Below are 17,457 nucleotides of genomic sequence, written 5' to 3' on the forward strand. Positions count from 1 at the left end.
CAAATGGCAGGCTGAATGCTTATTGGAAAGGAAACTGAATTCTGGGTTTTTTTGGACATTGCCTAAGCAGAAAAAAATGCAATAAGTGGTGATCAAAACACCGTATGTACCTGGTATCAATTAAAATATCATCTCAGGGCACAAAAGCCGAGCTCTTTTACAACTCCATAACCCAAAAAGGAAAACAATGAATAAAGATCGGTACCCACATAAAATCTTTCTTCCTTTTTCTTATTTATTCCATTTTCAATAAATACAGTAATAACAGTGACGCGTTTCGGTCAAAGTAGTCTCAGTGACATGTTTTGGTCAAGTATCTTTCTCAAGCCATGTTTTGAGAAACGTGTGAGATACGTGACCATAACACGTCACTGTTACTACTGTATTTCTTGAAAATGGAATAAATAAGAAAAAGGAACAAAGATTTCATCTGAGTGCCGATCTTTATTCATTGCTAAATTGTGGAGTCAATCCTGGGATTCAAGCACCACAAGGCAAAAGAAGTGCCCACCTGTTTTTCTGATTATCCAAAAATGAAAATGTTATGGGTCTCAAAATTCGGACAACCACGCATCCTTTTTTTGCACTTAGAATTTGTTTTTCATTTTTCAGCACATCACATAATAAATGGTTGATGTCATTCAAAAGTACAACTCGTCCGGCAAAATATCAAGCCCTCATATGGAAAAATAAAAAAAGTTATCGCTTTTGGAAGAGGAAGAAAAAACAAAATCGTAAAAACAGAAAATTCTCCAGTTGGGAAGGAGGTAAAATGTACAGGAGAGAACCAGATAACCAGTACCCAAATCTACTTGCTAGTCTGTCTGCTTGTAAGTGGGGGTCAAGACTACGCCACCCCTGCAGAAGTTGCCGGCACGCAGGAAGGTTTATTAAATGTATTAGTAAGAGCAGGGTACTTTGGTGTGTGGCTACAAGGTGGCAAAGTGGCCGAGTGACTGCTTTCCTGACACCCCTAGGTGGAAGAGCTTAAATAAAAGGAGGGGGAGAGAGTATAAATAGGGCAGGATGTAGGACGAGGACAGGAGAGTCCCCAGTAGGGGAAAGAGACAAAAAGCCCAAAACATTTGATTATAGAAGATCCTAAGGGTCAACCTTTGACACCGGACACGCGGGGTCCTGCTCACTAGAGGACTGTTTGTAACTGCGTCCACAGAAGAGGGGTTGAGTTTGGACGGTCGGGGTGGCGTCCGTTTTTCCTGGATAGAAAACCCAACGATTTCCTTTGTGAGACAAGGTGAGTGGGCTCCTTAAGGAGAAGAGTAGATCTTGGCCAGAAGCACGGGCAGAGGAGCAATAGCGCAAGCTAAATTCCTGTGGGAGGGATAGAGAGGCTAAACGTCTTTTTGAATCTGTCAGTGAAGTATTGTGGCGCCCTGGACTAGCCAGGTCGTCACAGGTACTGCAACAACACACCCCACACCCCGAGATAGGCACATCAGTCACACACAAATCCTTGTTGCCTCCCTCCAGGGGCTGATGTCCACACCAGGTAGGGTGGAGCCAGGCCGTTGGCCCCACCCACTGAGGAGTTCACAGTCCTGGAGGCGGGAAAGTAAGTCAGAGTGTAGTTAGGGAGAGTGAAGGAGAAGGAGTGAAGTGGTAGTAGAGGAGCAGACTGACCGTGTCCGGGTACGTGGCCCGGGCACATACAGCAAGGTTGGCAGACGGTGGTGGCCATCTGCAGGAGAGGCCGATTGACGCGGAACCGTAGGACCGGGGTCAGGCAGTGGCCCGCCCGTACCGAACCGGGGAGCGAAGAGAAGCCAGCACAATCCGGCAGGGCCTGCGGACCCCGACCAGGCTGGGAGTCGCCGATAAACTGGTCAAATCCATTAGCAACTGGAACCTCCGGGGTTTCCTAGCAGCAAAGACCCGATTGAAGGCAACCGTCCAAACAGAGAAAGAGAAATACAGCTGCCGCCACAGCTAGAATTCCAAGGGCCAGAGCCTGCGGGCAAAAGGTCTCCTCCCGCACATATCCAAGCTGGGGAGTGGGTTACCGGTGGGAAGCCATCGGAACCGAAGATCCACAACAGGTGCAGGGAGAGGCAGCCACCACCAACCGTCCGGGAGTAACCACAGCAGCGGCTGCGGGACCCGTCCATCCAGCCGTTTGTTTTACCGGAGACTCTGTATCTATTCTTGGCTGAGTGAGTACCACTGTGCCATCTGGCACCGCGCTGCCCCTGCGACCCTGCACCTTGCCAACCCTGCCTCCCCGTCACCTCACCGGGCCCCGGGACCACCAACCCCTACCCACGGAGGGGGGAAAACAACATCCTAGCTGCTCCCTGCCATCATCCCCGGGATCCCCGTTATCAGCAGCTGTGGTGCTCATCTTCACCACGACCTGTGGGTGGCGTCACGGACTACATCCCCAAACCAAACCACCCCTTTCACTCACGGGCGAGGAGCGCCGCTCGAGTCCCCGGATCTGGCCCACCGCTCAAGCCACCGAGCAGCCGCAGCAGCAGCGCCGGACCCGAGCGTTAGCGAGCGCAGCGTGCCCTCCCCGCCCGCGACAGTATGACGTCAGACTGGGGAATGAGGGGCCTAGTAGCATTCAAAGAATCTCAGGTACCAGGAAAGCGGTCGGCCGGTAAGTTTAACAATGACATGGAGTTTGAAAGGAACTCTGTCGGGGTCAGAAGCAGTGCCCTTGTAAGGCAATCTGAAAGTACCCATTTGGGGAGTGCAAGTAAAGTTCCGCTGGCTAAAAATGTGCATCTGTGTCAGATTCATTTCTAAGTGGATGAATGAACTGTGGCAAAAGTGTAGTGCCCCACGAGGCAGGTAAAGTTAACCTACTCGTTGCCGGGCCATTGACTGTCATGGTCACGGGCGGCCTAGCCCAGCTCCGTTGCTCCAAGTCGTACGGAAGATGGATGGGGAAGGATGATGGGGGTAGTAGTGAGGTGTTTGTTGTGACGCCACCTGTGGAATGCGGCCAGGGAATGGGCCGCTGCTGCTGTCGCTGTCCTCCGGGCAGATGGTGGTAGCAGCTATGGGTGGTATCGCTCCCCACAGGTAGAGCGGGCCCCGGGGAGGATGATGAGGGGAGTAGTAATGGCGTCTCGGAGCGGCAATACTGGTAATAAAGAGTCAGAGTCTATAGCTGCGGTTCCAGGTTGTTTACTCACTTTTAGTGTGGTGCCGCTCACCCAGGTAATACCGGTCACTTGCTATGATGGGCTCTGTCGAACCCAAATCCCTTTAGAGATCACTCCGGTTTGGTGTTCAGTGGGTTTCTCCTTGTAACGCCTGTCTGTGGATCCCCTGGCTTGAAGCTACGAGGGGACCCTGGGTTTCACGAGATGTACTCTTGTCCCTATATGCAGGTGCCACAGTTCCGATGTGTGGTCCGGCTTGATACGAGGCCCCGGATTCTATATGGCACTGTGCTGTCGGGCGCTATGTGGTCAGTGAAGCTTGAAACTTTCCCCGTCCAGGCAGATTCTGGAAAACCAACGTGAAGTATGATCTTCCCTAGGGTCCTGCCGCCCTGTATGGCGTCGATTCTGAGGGTAGCAGATTCACTCTCCCCCCGACAACTGTGTGAACTCTTCCTCCTTCCCACCGGAGCACCTGTGAGATGCGACTGCTCCGCTGCTCTCCTGCTGGAGAACTCCTTAACTGTTGCGTTGGCCCCTGACTCCCCCTGCTGGCTGCTCCTCCCCCCTCCCAGGTCCTAAGCTAATGGGACTGGGGCCCCTGTTGAGGGCATCCTGTAAATGCCTCTCTGTCGGCGACCCCTTTATTACCCGACCCTAGCCCAGTTCCCAGTGGGAACAGGGCTACCTGGTGTGTATTTGAGTGTGTAATGTGGTGAAATCGGGACTGACCTCCTCAGGAACGGGGTTTAGCATTACACTCAACTTTGGGTGCAATACTCTGTGGCGACTGAAGCCTCAGGGGCGCCACAAAAGCATCCCTGCAGTGGAGTGGTGACCGGGACACAAGGGGTTACTGAATGGCTGGAAGCCCCTGTGTGCACGACTACTACTGCCTCCTCTAGCCGGTCTACATGCTCACCACTGCGACACTTTGTCATATTTAGGAGAATTCTGCATATGGAGGGTGTCATCCAGACCGCTGCAAATATGAACGTCTGGGTTGTTTTATAGGTGTACGAGAAGGCAGGCAACCTGACATAAATCCCACCGGGCTGCAGAGCTGACACTTTGTGACTTAGGTGACAGACGTGCAAAGATTTTCAAAAACGTCAGGACCGCGGTGGAGCAGCAGATGTTCATGGCTCCAAGTTGTTTCAGCTTTTTTTTTTTTTGACCATCAAACATCTGTTTTCCCACATGGCCTGGTACATATAACCGACGGCTCAGCTCCGGAGAATATGCCAGATAAATGGAAGCAGGAAGCCTATTACTCACCTGGGCGAACACTCACTTGGATTATCGGGTGGAATTCCGCACCCTGCGCATCGGGATAATTTGGGGATTTCCTCCTTTTTGTGTATTAAATAGATCTGAAAATAATTAGTTTACATGGTGTCCTGCAAGGTTTACATACTGCTATACTGTATATGTGCAGTCACATCATAGGGAGCTGGTATTATTTTAGTTACGGTATTTTTTTTTTTAATAACTGCATTGATTTCTGATACATGGTTATTATCTGGGCAGTATTGTTAATTTTTGCATCATATCTAAATTTCTGCAAAATATTATAGTTAAAATGTATCTGTTGCTAGATCAATCTTTTAAATGCCACCCATCATCAGAAAGAGACTTACTGTTTAAAGAGGTTGTTCACTACTTTTACATTGATGGGCTATGCTTAGGATAGGTCATCAATGTCTGACCGGCCGGGGTCCGACATCCGGCTCCCCCGCCAATCAGCTGTACCTGGTGTTGGCGGCAGCAGCAGGCAGCTGGAAATGCTCAGTTCCGGAGCTGCCCCTCAACTGACAGCGGCCATGGCTGGGTACTGTACGTCCGCCTCCCATTGAAAATCAATAGGAGGCGGATGTTCAGTACCTGGCCGCGGCCACTATTAGAAGACGGAGCAGCTCCGGAACAGAACATTTCCGGACGGCGGCACCAAGAACAGCTGATCGGCAGGCGTGCAGGGTGTCCTACTTCTGAAGATTTTTCAGCAGGCTCCTTATCATCAGAGACAGGATTACAATACAGGTCACACCTTTTTACGCAGCTGATAAATAGGATCCACCAATCACAATAGGTGATGTCACAGCTCATTTGCTCCCCCACCCTTCATAATGACATTTGCACACGCTCATTAGATGCTTCAATCTAAAATATTAGCGTCTGTTCATTGTGGCAAATGTTCATGTGAATTTCCTTGATACTATAGGAGGTTAGAGTTTAAAAAAAGCCCTATTAGCCAGTGTGAAAAGTGCAAGGTTTTTTGTTGGGTTTTTTTTAGTACAGATTGTGATATGGGAAGAAAAAAAACTTGACAGGTTGTCCACTACTGTTACATTGATGACGTACACTTAGGATAGGTCATCAATGTCTGATCAGCCAGGGTGCGAGTCTAAAATAGCCCTAATGGCCAATGTAAAAATGTCAACATTACTATAAATGTATGATAGATGTGGGTTCTACCACCAAAACCGGCATCTGTAGAGAAGAGGGTGCATACCAATGTCAATGGAGAGGTGGCCGCCTCTTTTCATTCATTTGTATGGAAGTCCTGTAAAGTGTTGCACAAGCGTGGTGACTTAAAGGGAACCTGTCACCACTTTTTTGGCCTATAAGCTGCGGCCACCACCACCGGGCTCTTATATACAGCATTCTAACATGCTGTATATAAGAGCCCAGGCCGCTGTGAGAACATAAAAAACGCTTTATAATACTTACCTAACGGTCTCTTGGTTGGCCTTATGGGCGTCTCCATTTTCCGGTGCCAGAGTCTCCTCTTTCGGCCATCTTTGTCCTCTTTCTGAAGCCTGTGTGCATGACGCGTCTACGTCATACACACTCGCCAATCCTGCGCAGGCGCACTACAATACTTTGATCTGCCCTTCTCAGGACAGATCAAAATACGCCTGCTCAGGACCTGAATGCCAGCGAGTGTGGATTACGTTGGACACGTCATGCACCACAGCTAGAGAAGAAGGAGGACAAAGATGGCCGAAAGAGGCGCCGCCGACACCCGAGAACGGAGACGCCCATCTGGCCAACCGAGCGACCATTAGGTAAGTATTATAAAGTAATTTTTATGTTCTCACAGCGGCCTGCGCTCTTATATACAGCATGTTAGAATGCTGTATATAAGAGCCCGGTGGTGGTGGCAGCAGCTAATACGCCAAAAAAGTGGTGACAGGTTCCCTTTAACAAGCATGCGCGGCCACTTCTACTGGGGGTCCTGTTCTTGAGATGGATGCAGTTCCCAACCCTGTAACTCACCTCTTTCCTACATTTTGGGCATGTCCCGTCAATAGGCTTCAAATATAAGGGGTGGGAATACCGCTTTAAGAACGTGTACCTTTATTTCCCGATATTACTATGTAAATATGATTCATTTGCCCTTGGTTTTAATGAAATAATTCAAAGAAGACTATGCATATGTAGTAGTAGAAGCATTGGGCTCCAGCTATCTGATTCTCATCTGCGCTTATCTATTTAAAATGGAAAAATTAATTAATCAGGTTTAAGATTGGGACTGATTAGTCTTCAGCGGGGAATATTCTCTCATCTCAAATATATTTATATCTATAATTCAGTAAAAATCTTTTAATCCAACACTTAATTGTCTGGAGATCCTGATAATCCAGTGCGTAACAAAAATAAAATTTCATGTTGGGTCAACTGGAATTTACCTAATATGTCCCCACTTGAGATTGACGTGAAGATTTCAACATTTTATTTAGAAGCCAAAATATTGATCCTTGATATACTACAATATACAAATTGTCTCTTCAGGGAGAAAGAAGACGAACTCTAGCGCCACCTATTGGAAGTAGCAATCGTAAAATTCAAAAGTGACCCCTTAACGAGCCTTTTCATATGACTTAGGATTTATGTCAGATCAGAACCTCAATTTGCAGACTCAGTGTTTTGGGGTGATTGCCCCTCGTCAGTGCAAAGTATGAGATCTGATCTGGCTGTATGAGAAGCTATAGTAGGGTCTAAGGAGGAAAACTTTTCTCCCTGCGGAGACCTGACAAAACAATCTGTCTGCCAGTGAGGAGTCTCTACTACAATATACTGATAGGAGCCTTTTACATTGTTGACTGTGAACTGGAAAATCATAACAAACACAATAACCTGAGAAAAAAAGGAGACAAATCAATTTCCTTTCACAGATGCAGTGAAAAAGTGCCCAAATTTAATGGACTTTTCAGGAATTTCTGGACGTTTGATAACCTTGTGTACTTTTTACCACTGGTGGATACAGACGGAAAAGGGCCCTTGTGAAAGAAAAGTAATTGGGCCCTTTGCAGTCCAGTAGCTCATCATACTGCACAATTATACCTACTTTAAAGGTGAAAATGGGCCTCCTTACCTCTTGGGCCCTGCACTGGTCGCTCCAATGATATGTCCGCCCCTGCATTTTACTCTAGTGGGCTTTTGTTTAAGGCTAGTGTTTAAAACGCCAGCAAATTCCCCACTAAGGCCCTCATTCATCCAAGTCCCAATTTGTTAGGTTATGTAAGTGTGATGCCCTGGACTAGCCAGGTAGTTACAGGTAGGCCCTTGCACAAACACCTTCCCCTAAAAAGGTGCCAGCAGCCAACCTTAAAACCCTGAGTCACGCCTCTCAGGTTCTGACGTCCACACCCGGGGTGCGGAGCCAGGTGGTTGGCCACCCAACCGAGGAGTTCGGAGAGCCTGAGGCGGGAAAAACAGAGAGTTCAGTGGGAGAGAGTGCAGTGACAGGAGTGGAGGAGTGTGGTAGCACAATTTGGACATCTGTCAGGGATCTGGGTTGGAGCCCGGATACCCTGTGGCCAGGAGGCAGACGGTGGTGGCCGCCTGCAGGAGCTGGGATTACAGCTGGTGGAACCGTAAGGGAGCGGGACCGGGTAGTGGCCCGCCGGTACCGAACAGGGGAACCGATTGGAAACCGGAGCACCAGGAGGGGTACTCAGACCCAGTACAAGGCCCAGAAGCCACTGGACCGAGTCAAATTCACTGATTGGGGTCTGGACTTTAGGTCCTTTCCCACCCAAGACCCGACTAAAGACAACAGCCCAACCATAGGGATAGAAAGCCACCGCCCAGGCATCGAGATCCCATGGGCCAGCGTCTGCGGGCAAAAGGGCTCTACAGGCATGCACAAAGCTGGGGAGTGGACTACCGTTTCTCAGGCATAGGAGTCACCATTCTACTAAAAGTGAGGTGCAGGAGAAAGGAGGAAACCACCAACCTGAAGAAGGGGAAAAGCGCAGCCGTCTGTGGGCACCGTCCACCATCTTGTTTGGTTTACCAGAGACTCCAGTGTGTCTGTAATAGTAAATACAACAGTGCCCTCGAGCCGCGCACCGCGCCGCACCGCACCGACACGCCAGCACGCATCCATCTCCCCGCCTCAGTCACCTCCCTCGGGCCCCTGGGACCACCACCTCCTACCCACGGAGGGGTCAACATCAAGCTGCGCAACACCGTCCCCGGGAGCCTAGTCAACGGCAGCGGTGGTGTCCATCCATTCACCACAACCCGTGGGTGGCGTCACAAACTTATCCCCCAAAAAACAACCGCGGCCTCGGCCGTCGACTTCCCCACCAAACACCACCACTCACGTAGCGCCAGCCTCCCTTCAGAGCGACGTGACCCCCGGGTTCGGGAGGAGCTCGATCCACCCACCGACGAGCCCGAATCCGAGCGGCTCGGCAGCTGGCCGAGCCCCGGGGCGGTACATAAGAGCTTTAGTGACTTTTTGGAACGGACAGGACAACACTCACTAGTCTAATTCATGACATGGCTTGGTTTATGCCACAATTCTTACTTCAGTTACTGGCTGGGTTAAAAATTGTGGTGAGGGGTACACCATGTCTAAGATGCACCTGATTCATTAAGCGGCATTCGTCTATTAATGAATCAGGCACCTTTGATTCCATCAAACCTTTTTATCTAGACTTGGGAACAATGCTGTTGTTGATGAATTGAGGCCTATATGTCTAAATATGTGATAATGTTATTATCCAGCATGAGCCAATGTGATAATTGTTGAGCAAGTATAGAAGGTTTATCTATCTATCTATCTATTGTCACACAGTGACTACTTGGGTTCCGCCAGGATTAAGGGAACCCCCAGCAAGCACCGCAACAAACAGGGTACACTGGGAACACAATACCATTGTGGGCCCTGGCACTAGGGAGAGGGGAGCGTGGTCACCTCTTGCACACACCTGAGGCTGTTCCCTGCACTCCCCAATATGAGTTCTTTCACCCCATCATTGATCACGTGCCTAGGCTCTTGCTTGCCCTGAACTCATCTCGACTAGTGAGAATGCCAAGAAGAGCACTAGTCTCACCACTACAATAATCCAACACAAGGGTAGGAAGACAGACAGGGCGAAAATAGATTCCGTAAGGAAAACACTCCAAGCAACTCTAATGCAGCTAATAACACAGCTGCAATTGTCACAAAACTTCAGCTTCCTCCAGAAATTGACTCCTTCCAAAGTGGACAACTTAGATATGAGAATCTATAACCGTCATCAGATGGTAAGACACGTGACTATTTATAGTGAAGGGGTGTGGTCACATAGAGCTGCACCTGGGATAAAGGATCCGAAGGACAACCAGATAGGAAAGAGTCCTTAACCCCTACAGAATCTAAGGAAAGCAAATTCATTTAAACATAAGCCGCTGTGACCTTCTGGTCCAAGATTCACCAGAGATCTTCCTGGAGATCTGTCTATCTCTCTATCTATCTATCTATCTATCATATATCTATCTACCTATCTATCTACCTATCTATCTATCTATCTACCTATCTATCTATCTCTTATCATAATATCGATCTATGACCCTGATTGATAAACAAGTTTTCCCCATCATTCTGGTGTAAAACTCTTTGAACTATTTTTTTTTCACATTTTGAGTTACTATACCAATCCTGTCCGGTGCCATCAAAGTGCGAGGACTTAGGTTGGGATGGGGTGTAACAAGGCCTGCCTGGAAAATTCACTATACGTTTTGTGGGGTACATCTCGTTAGAAAACACTACTGCCGAAACTACACGGTACTTATAAGATGTGCCAAATTGAATAAGATACACATGCTTCTTAATGAATTTGGCGCATCTTACTCCAGTGCTCCTTTAATTATGACTTGTGTATAAGCCGTAATGTATCGGGGCCTACGACTCTGGAGCATCTGACGTGTGCCGGTGATTCGGTAATGTGTTTGTTACTGTTTTATGATCCTTGCGCCGGTGACTAGGTAATGTGTTCCTTACTGTTTTATGGTGCGAGCCTTTCTAAATATAGACGTCCGGTCTTGGTGCAGAGCGCATTACACCTTCTACACCCGGCACGCTTCTTTTACGCTATTCCTAGTTTTCGGCACATCTCCGCACTCGCAGGCATCTGTAGGGTTAATTCCCAGGCACAAGAAACCAGTTTTATTTTCGGCTCACGCGCTCAGATTGCCCATATTTGGGATTAGTGGAATTTTCATCTTTAATGAGTGGGGGCGTAAGAGTTTTTACTCTAAATTGTTATCACAGGGCTGCGGAGAAGCCCCAGGGAGAACAAGTTCAATGCCTCCAGTGTCTTTATAAAGGAGAGGGGAAACAGGAGTTGTTTGTCATGCAAGATGTAAGTGAAACAAGCACAGGCGCCTGTTTTTCCTTCACATACACAGGCATTGTATACAAGGAGGCGTACGGATTATACCATACTGAGAGCGAACCTCTGACGGATGCCAGGAAAAAGAGTCTCAACAAGAGGGATCCTCCGCCTCCTTATTCCTATCCATGGGAATTTCGGCTGTCATGTATACACAGCGCAATGTGACTGAGCAGTATGCAAATATTAACCCTGTGGGTTACCTTACCAGATGCCATGAAATATAATCATCATTTACTAGAGGAATACAAATAATGATATGCTTCTGCAAACAAGCCATAAAACATAGGGAATTCTTTCCTTACTGACTATCCCTTTCCTCCAAAAATGTCATAAGAACCGATGGAAAATACTAGCTCATAGGGTTATGATAGTGTAGGACCATGCTAGGCAGCACAATCTATGTCATGTCAAAAATATTTGGACCAAAAAAGACAAAAGTATTCTAGAAGTGATACATGTATTGATTAACTGGAAAAAGGAAAAAGTTTTCCGAGTTATTGGAATCATGATACATTTAGGCTGAGGATTTGGGGGACGTTGGCATTGCTGGCACCTAGCATCAGGATCAAACTTTTCAGATCTATGGTCTGGTGGCACCAGAGTTCACCACTTCAATTGGATCTGTGTTTTTGCCAGTCCCCAATTATACAATAGGTATATTAGGAGTTTACTAAAGGCTGCTTTAGACGCAGCGATATCGCTAGCGATGTCGCTCGTGAAAGCACCCGCCCTCGTCGTTTGTGCGTCACAGGCAAATCGCTGCCCGTAGTGCACAATATTGCTAATACCCGTCACACATACTTACCGTCCTAGCGACGTCGCTGTGGGCGGCGAAGAACCCCTTTGTTAAGGGGGAGGTTCATGCGCCGTCACAGCATTGTCACACAGCGGCCGACCAATAAAAGTGGAGGGGTGGAGACCAGCCGCATTAATGACACGCCCACCTCATTGCCGGAGGACACAGGTAAGCTGTTGTTCGTCGTTCCCGGGGTGTCACAAGTAGCGATGTGTGCTGCCTCAGGAACGACGAACAACTTACGTCCACAACGACCAACAAGATTTTGAAAATGAACGACATGTCAACGATCAATGATTAGGTGAGTATTTTTGATCGTTAACACTCGCTCGTAGCTGTTACACGCAACGACATCACTAATGACGCCGGATGTGCGTCACGAATTCCGTGACCCCGACAACATATCGTTAGATATGTCGTTGCATGTAAAGCCCCCTTAACACGTCTGGTGGTGATGGTTATGGGGTGCTCATCTTTAGGAATGCCCTTCCTTATCTGAACTGAGCTCATCTAAGAAACAGATTCTCTCATCCCTTGGTATCATCGACTTTGCCCTATCTTGTATCTCTTCATACCCAACCAACAGAACATTCAGCTTCTCCCACCTCCTGATCTCGCCTTCTATCTGTTGGGGTGCCCGAAGACTCCGTTCTTGGACCCCTCCTCTTTTCCATTTACACCTTTGGCCTGTGACAGCTCATAGAATCCCATGCCTTCCAGTATCATCTTTATGGTCATGATACGCAGATCAACCTCTCTGGACCCGATATCACCTCTCTACTAACGAGAATCCCACAATATCTATCAGCTATTTCATACTTTTTCTCTGCTTAATTTCAGGGCTGTGGAGTCGGTAAACCAAACCTTCGACTCAGACTCCGACTCCTCAATTTCTCTTGCACCGACTCCGACTCCTTCATATATTGCTTATAGTTAAGTGAAAACTTTATTGTAGTACAATGTGAACATCAGACATTTAATCATTTTTATGATACAATAATCAAGATATTTGGATAGAACATAAAATATATTTATTGGAATACAACTTTAGAACACAAACTGTAATAAATTGTAAATATGTAATACACTATGTAATATACAGTAGATTACATATATATCTTGTGTGTATGTATATATATATATATATATATATATATATATATATATATATATTACAGATTGTATTACATATTTACAATTTATTAGTTTTTTGTGTTCTAAAGTTGTATTCCAATAAATATATTTTATGTTCTATCTAAATATCTTGATTATTGTATCATAAAAATGATAAAAATGTCTGATGTTCACATTGTACTACAATAAATTTTTCATTTAAATATAAGCATTATACTAAATGTTATTATTTAGTAAAATATTCAGCACATTCTGCATTGCACTACTGTCCCCAATTTATTACATATTTTAGGAGTCGGAGTCGGTGCATTTTACACCGACTCTGACTCCGACTCCACCAAAATGAGCTCCGACTCCACGACTCCGACTAATTTCTAAAACGTAATGTGGACAAAACTGTATTCATCATCTTTCCTGCTATCTCACTCAACCCCCCAACAGACCTAACCATCATGGTCAATGGTTGCTATTTCTTCCTGGTCCCACAAGCTCGCTGCATGGTGGCAACCCTTGACTCTGCTCTCTCCTTTAAACCACATTTCCAAGCCCCTTTCACCTTCTGCTGACATCAACTCAAAAATATTTCCCGGATTCATACATTCCTCACCCAAGATTCTGCAAAAATACTAGTGCATGCTCTCATTATCTCCCGCCTGGACTACTGCAACCTCCTGTTCTGTGGCCTCCCTGCCAACACTCTTGCACCCGTCTAATCTATCCTGAATTCTGCGGCCCGGCTAATCCACCTGTCCCCCTGCTTTTCCCTGGCCTCTTCACTCTGCCAATCCCTTCACTGACTACCCATTGCCCAAATACTCCAGTTTAAAACCCAAACCATGACATACGAAGCCATCCACAACCTGTCTCCTCCATACATCTGTGACCTAGTCTCCCTGTGCTTACCTGCACGTAACCTCCGATCCTCACAAGATCTCCTTCTCTACGCCCCTCTTATCTCCTCTTCCCACAATCACATACAAGATTTCTCCCGTGCCTCCCCCATAATCTGGAATGCTCTAACCAACATATCAGACTCTCGCCTACCATGGAAACCTTCAAAAGGAACCTGAAGACCCATCTCTTCCGACAAGCCTACAACCTGCAGTAACCCTATGTACACTGTGCACGACCAGGTCTACCATCACTTACTGTATCCTCACCCATCCCCTTAAGACTGTGAGTCCTCGGGGGCAGGGTCCTCTCTCCTCCTGTTACCAATCTGTGTCTGTACTTCTTTTTATTATGTATATCCCTTTTCACATGTAAAGTGCCATGGAATAATAATAAACCGAAGCTACCGCACAGATGGGCATCATGTAAGTAAATACCCCAAAACGATTTTTGAGGGTTATGATATAACACCCCCATTGCAATTGGGAACATTGCTAATGAGGGGGAGAGGGCTGAATTTTAAGTGAGTATGTAAGTGCATATTTGGCATTGTGAGCACTACATCTGCTCCAGTATTAGGGTATGTGCACACGCTACAGATTATTTATAGACATTTTCTGCACCAAAAAACACACCTTGTGGCAGAGCAACACACTTTGGTGCATTTTTGGTGAGCTTTTTGTTGCATTCTTTTGCCATGCGTTTTTTGTGTGAAATCAATGCCTGGAAGGGCTAAAAAAAACCACAGGAAAAATGCACCAACAATTGACATCCTACAGATTTGTTCTGCACCCAAAACTGCAGGGAAAAAAGGTGCAACGTGTGCACAGCAGTTCAGAATTCGCATTGACTTTGCTGGCATAAGGATATGAATGCAGCTTTGCGCCACAATCTGCAAGATAAACTGCACCAAATCTGCAACAAAAAACTCAGCGTGTGCACCCAGACACGTCCTGATGGAATTGATCCAAAGATCCTCTGTAAATCCATACACAAGCGAACGACATTGCATGTATGCTGCTTCCCCTCACCTGTAACAAGTCACAGCATACATAATACATAAGGACAACTGGCAACCATGAAGGGTCAACAACCTGCTGCAATGTTGTTCTTGCAAGATTATAGCATGCTGTATGTCAACAAGGCATGCTCCACTTTATGGTTCTACAAGGGATGGTAAACCACAGCTTCTCTGTCTAGGCTGATTCTTAACACTCTATTCCAGATGGTGTGGAAGTAAACAAACGCAAACTGGCATAAAACCAACATAAAAGAAAAATCAACCGTAACAACAACATAAAACAAATAGAAAACAACCTAAAGGGTGCTTTACACCCTGCAACATCGTTAGCGATTTATCGTCAGGGTCACGGTGTTTGTGACGCACATCCGGCATCGTTAGCGACATCGCAGCATGTGACACATAAGAGCGAACTTAAACGATCGCAAAAGAGACAAAAATCGTTGGTGTTGGAGAGGTTGTCCAAAAACAAAATCGTAGTCTGCTTAGTAGCGATGCTGTTCCTCGTTCCTGCGGCACCACACATCGCTGTGTGTGACACCGCAGGAGTGACGAACATCGCCTTACCTGCGTCCACCGGCAATGCGGAAGGAAGGAGGTGGGTGGGATGTTACGTCCTGCTCATCTCCGCCCCCCCGCTTCTATTGACTGGCCGCTTAGTGACGCTGCAGTGACGTCGCTATGACGCCGAACGCACCTTCCCCTTGAGGGAGGGATTGTTCGGGCGTCACAGCGACGTTGCTGACCAGGTATGTGCGTGTGACGCTGCCGTAGCGATAATGTTCGCTACGGCAGCAATCACCACATATCACTCCAACGACGGGGACGGGTGCTAACGCTAGCGACATCGCAGCATGTAAAGCACTCTTAAGACTAGACAAAAAAAACAGCATAAAACAAATAGAAAACAACCTGAGACTACACAAAAAAAGCAACATAAAACAAATAGAAAACAAGGCCACTTTACACACTGCGATATCGGTACCGATATCGCTAGCGTGGGTACCCGCCCCCATCTGTTGTGCGACACGGGCAAATCGCTGCCCATGGCGCACAACATCGCCCAGAGCAGTCACAGATACTTACCTGCCTAGCGACGTCGCTGTGACCGGCGAACCGCCTCCTTTCTAAGGGGGCGGTCCGTGCGGCGTCACAGTGACGTCACAGCAGTGTCACTGAACCGCCGCCCAACAGCAGCGGAGGGGCGGAGATGAGCGGGACGTAACATCCCGCCCACCTCCTTCCTTCCGCATTGTGGACGGGAGGCAGGTAGGGGAGCTTCCTCGTTCCTGTGGCGTCACACGTACCGATGTGTGCTGCCGCAGGAACAACTTCGTTACTGCTGCAGTAACGATAATCGAGAATGGACCCCCATGTCACCGATGAGCGATTTTGCACGTTTTTGCAACGATGCAAAATCGCTCATAGGTGTCACACGCAACGGCATCGCTAATGCGGCCAGATGTGCGTCACGAATTCCGTGACCCCAACAAGATCGCATTAGCGATGTCGCAGTGTGTAAAGCCCCCTTTAGACTACACAAAAAAAGCAGCATAAAACAAATAGAAAACAACCTAAAACTACACAAAAAAGCAGCATAAAACCAATAGAAAACAACCTAAAACTACACAAAAAAGTGACATAAAACAAATACAAAATAACCTAAGAGTACACAAAAAAGCAGCATAAAACAAATAGAAAACAACCTAAAACTACACAAAAAAGCAGCATAAAACAAATACAAAATAACCTGAGAGTAAACAAAAAAGCAGCATAAAACAAATAGAAAACAACATAAAACAAACAAACAAAAAAATAACATAAAACAACATAAACGACAATCAAAAATATATTTTTAACTTCTGTAACTATTAGTAACTTGCTCTATTTAAAAGGAGTGGCAATGAATGACAGCCAGAAAGTTTTATCCGGGTTACTATGGCACAAGAAGATAGACGGCTAGTTAGTTAATGTCATAGTCAGCTGTACAGGACAGGACTTACCTTTCTGATCAATGTTAGATCCATACACTACAGAAAACTTTGTAAAAGTTCACTTCACTTGCTCTGCGGATACGTTAAGGAAATAATAAGAGACTGTATTTTCTTCCACAAGGCTGTCAGTCTTCTCATAGGTCCGCTCCGCTCCCCTCCCTTGCCTCTCCCCTGTACATTTCCTTCAGAGCTTCCCTCCCATTGCTCACTGGTACCTGTGGCTTCTTGTGAGTAATGCTGCCCTGTCTAAAGCTCGCTTACCCTTTGTGTTGCGTATTTCTCATGCTTGTGCATGCCATTACTTATCTCTAGATGGCGGCCTGCCAAGGAGCCTTCCTCTGATGTAACTAGCCTAAATTTACAGGGCTCGGCCAGGGAATGACGACACACGAGGAGCGTCTAGAAAAGTTCTCAAGTTGAGAATGAACTGTTTAACTTTACAGAAATGGAAAATAGTGTCCATTATAATTAAGAGGAAGAAGAGTCTAAATTCTTGTGGAAATACAGTAGCGGTGGTCATGCAAATGTCTTCTGGATGGAATTTTTATTCCATAAACTGTCCCAACTGTACAACGTATATGTATAAAAAAATTGTGGTCTGATAAATCTGTAACACGTGAAATAACGTCCAACAGATTTCTACTGTCATATATTTACAGTGCCTACAAGTAGTATTCAACCCCCTGCAGATTTAGCAGGTTTGATAAGATGCAAATAAGTTAGAGCCTGCAAACTTCAAACAAAAGCAGGATTTATTAACAGGTGCATAAATCTTACAAACCAACAAGTTATGTTGCTCAGTTAAATTTTAATACAT

At 46.6% G+C, this 17,457-nt stretch overlaps 1 long non-coding RNA gene across 1 annotated transcript in view; it reads right to left on the reverse strand.

The window, feature by feature from the left end:
• LOC142249430 (uncharacterized) overlaps window positions 1–16,858 on the reverse strand; it is an 83,175-nt gene extending 66,317 nt beyond the window's left edge. Inside the window, exon 1 of the long non-coding RNA XR_012725047.1 lies at window positions 16,650–16,858. This is a non-coding gene — a long non-coding RNA (uncharacterized LOC142249430). The remainder of the gene's footprint in view (window positions 1–16,649) is intronic.
• Window positions 16,859–17,457: the final 599 nt, after the last annotated feature.

The sequence above is a fragment of the Anomaloglossus baeobatrachus genome, chromosome 8 (genome assembly GCF_048569485.1).
Source record: "Anomaloglossus baeobatrachus isolate aAnoBae1 chromosome 8, aAnoBae1.hap1, whole genome shotgun sequence".
Lineage (NCBI taxonomy): Eukaryota > Metazoa > Chordata > Amphibia > Anura > Aromobatidae > Anomaloglossus > Anomaloglossus baeobatrachus.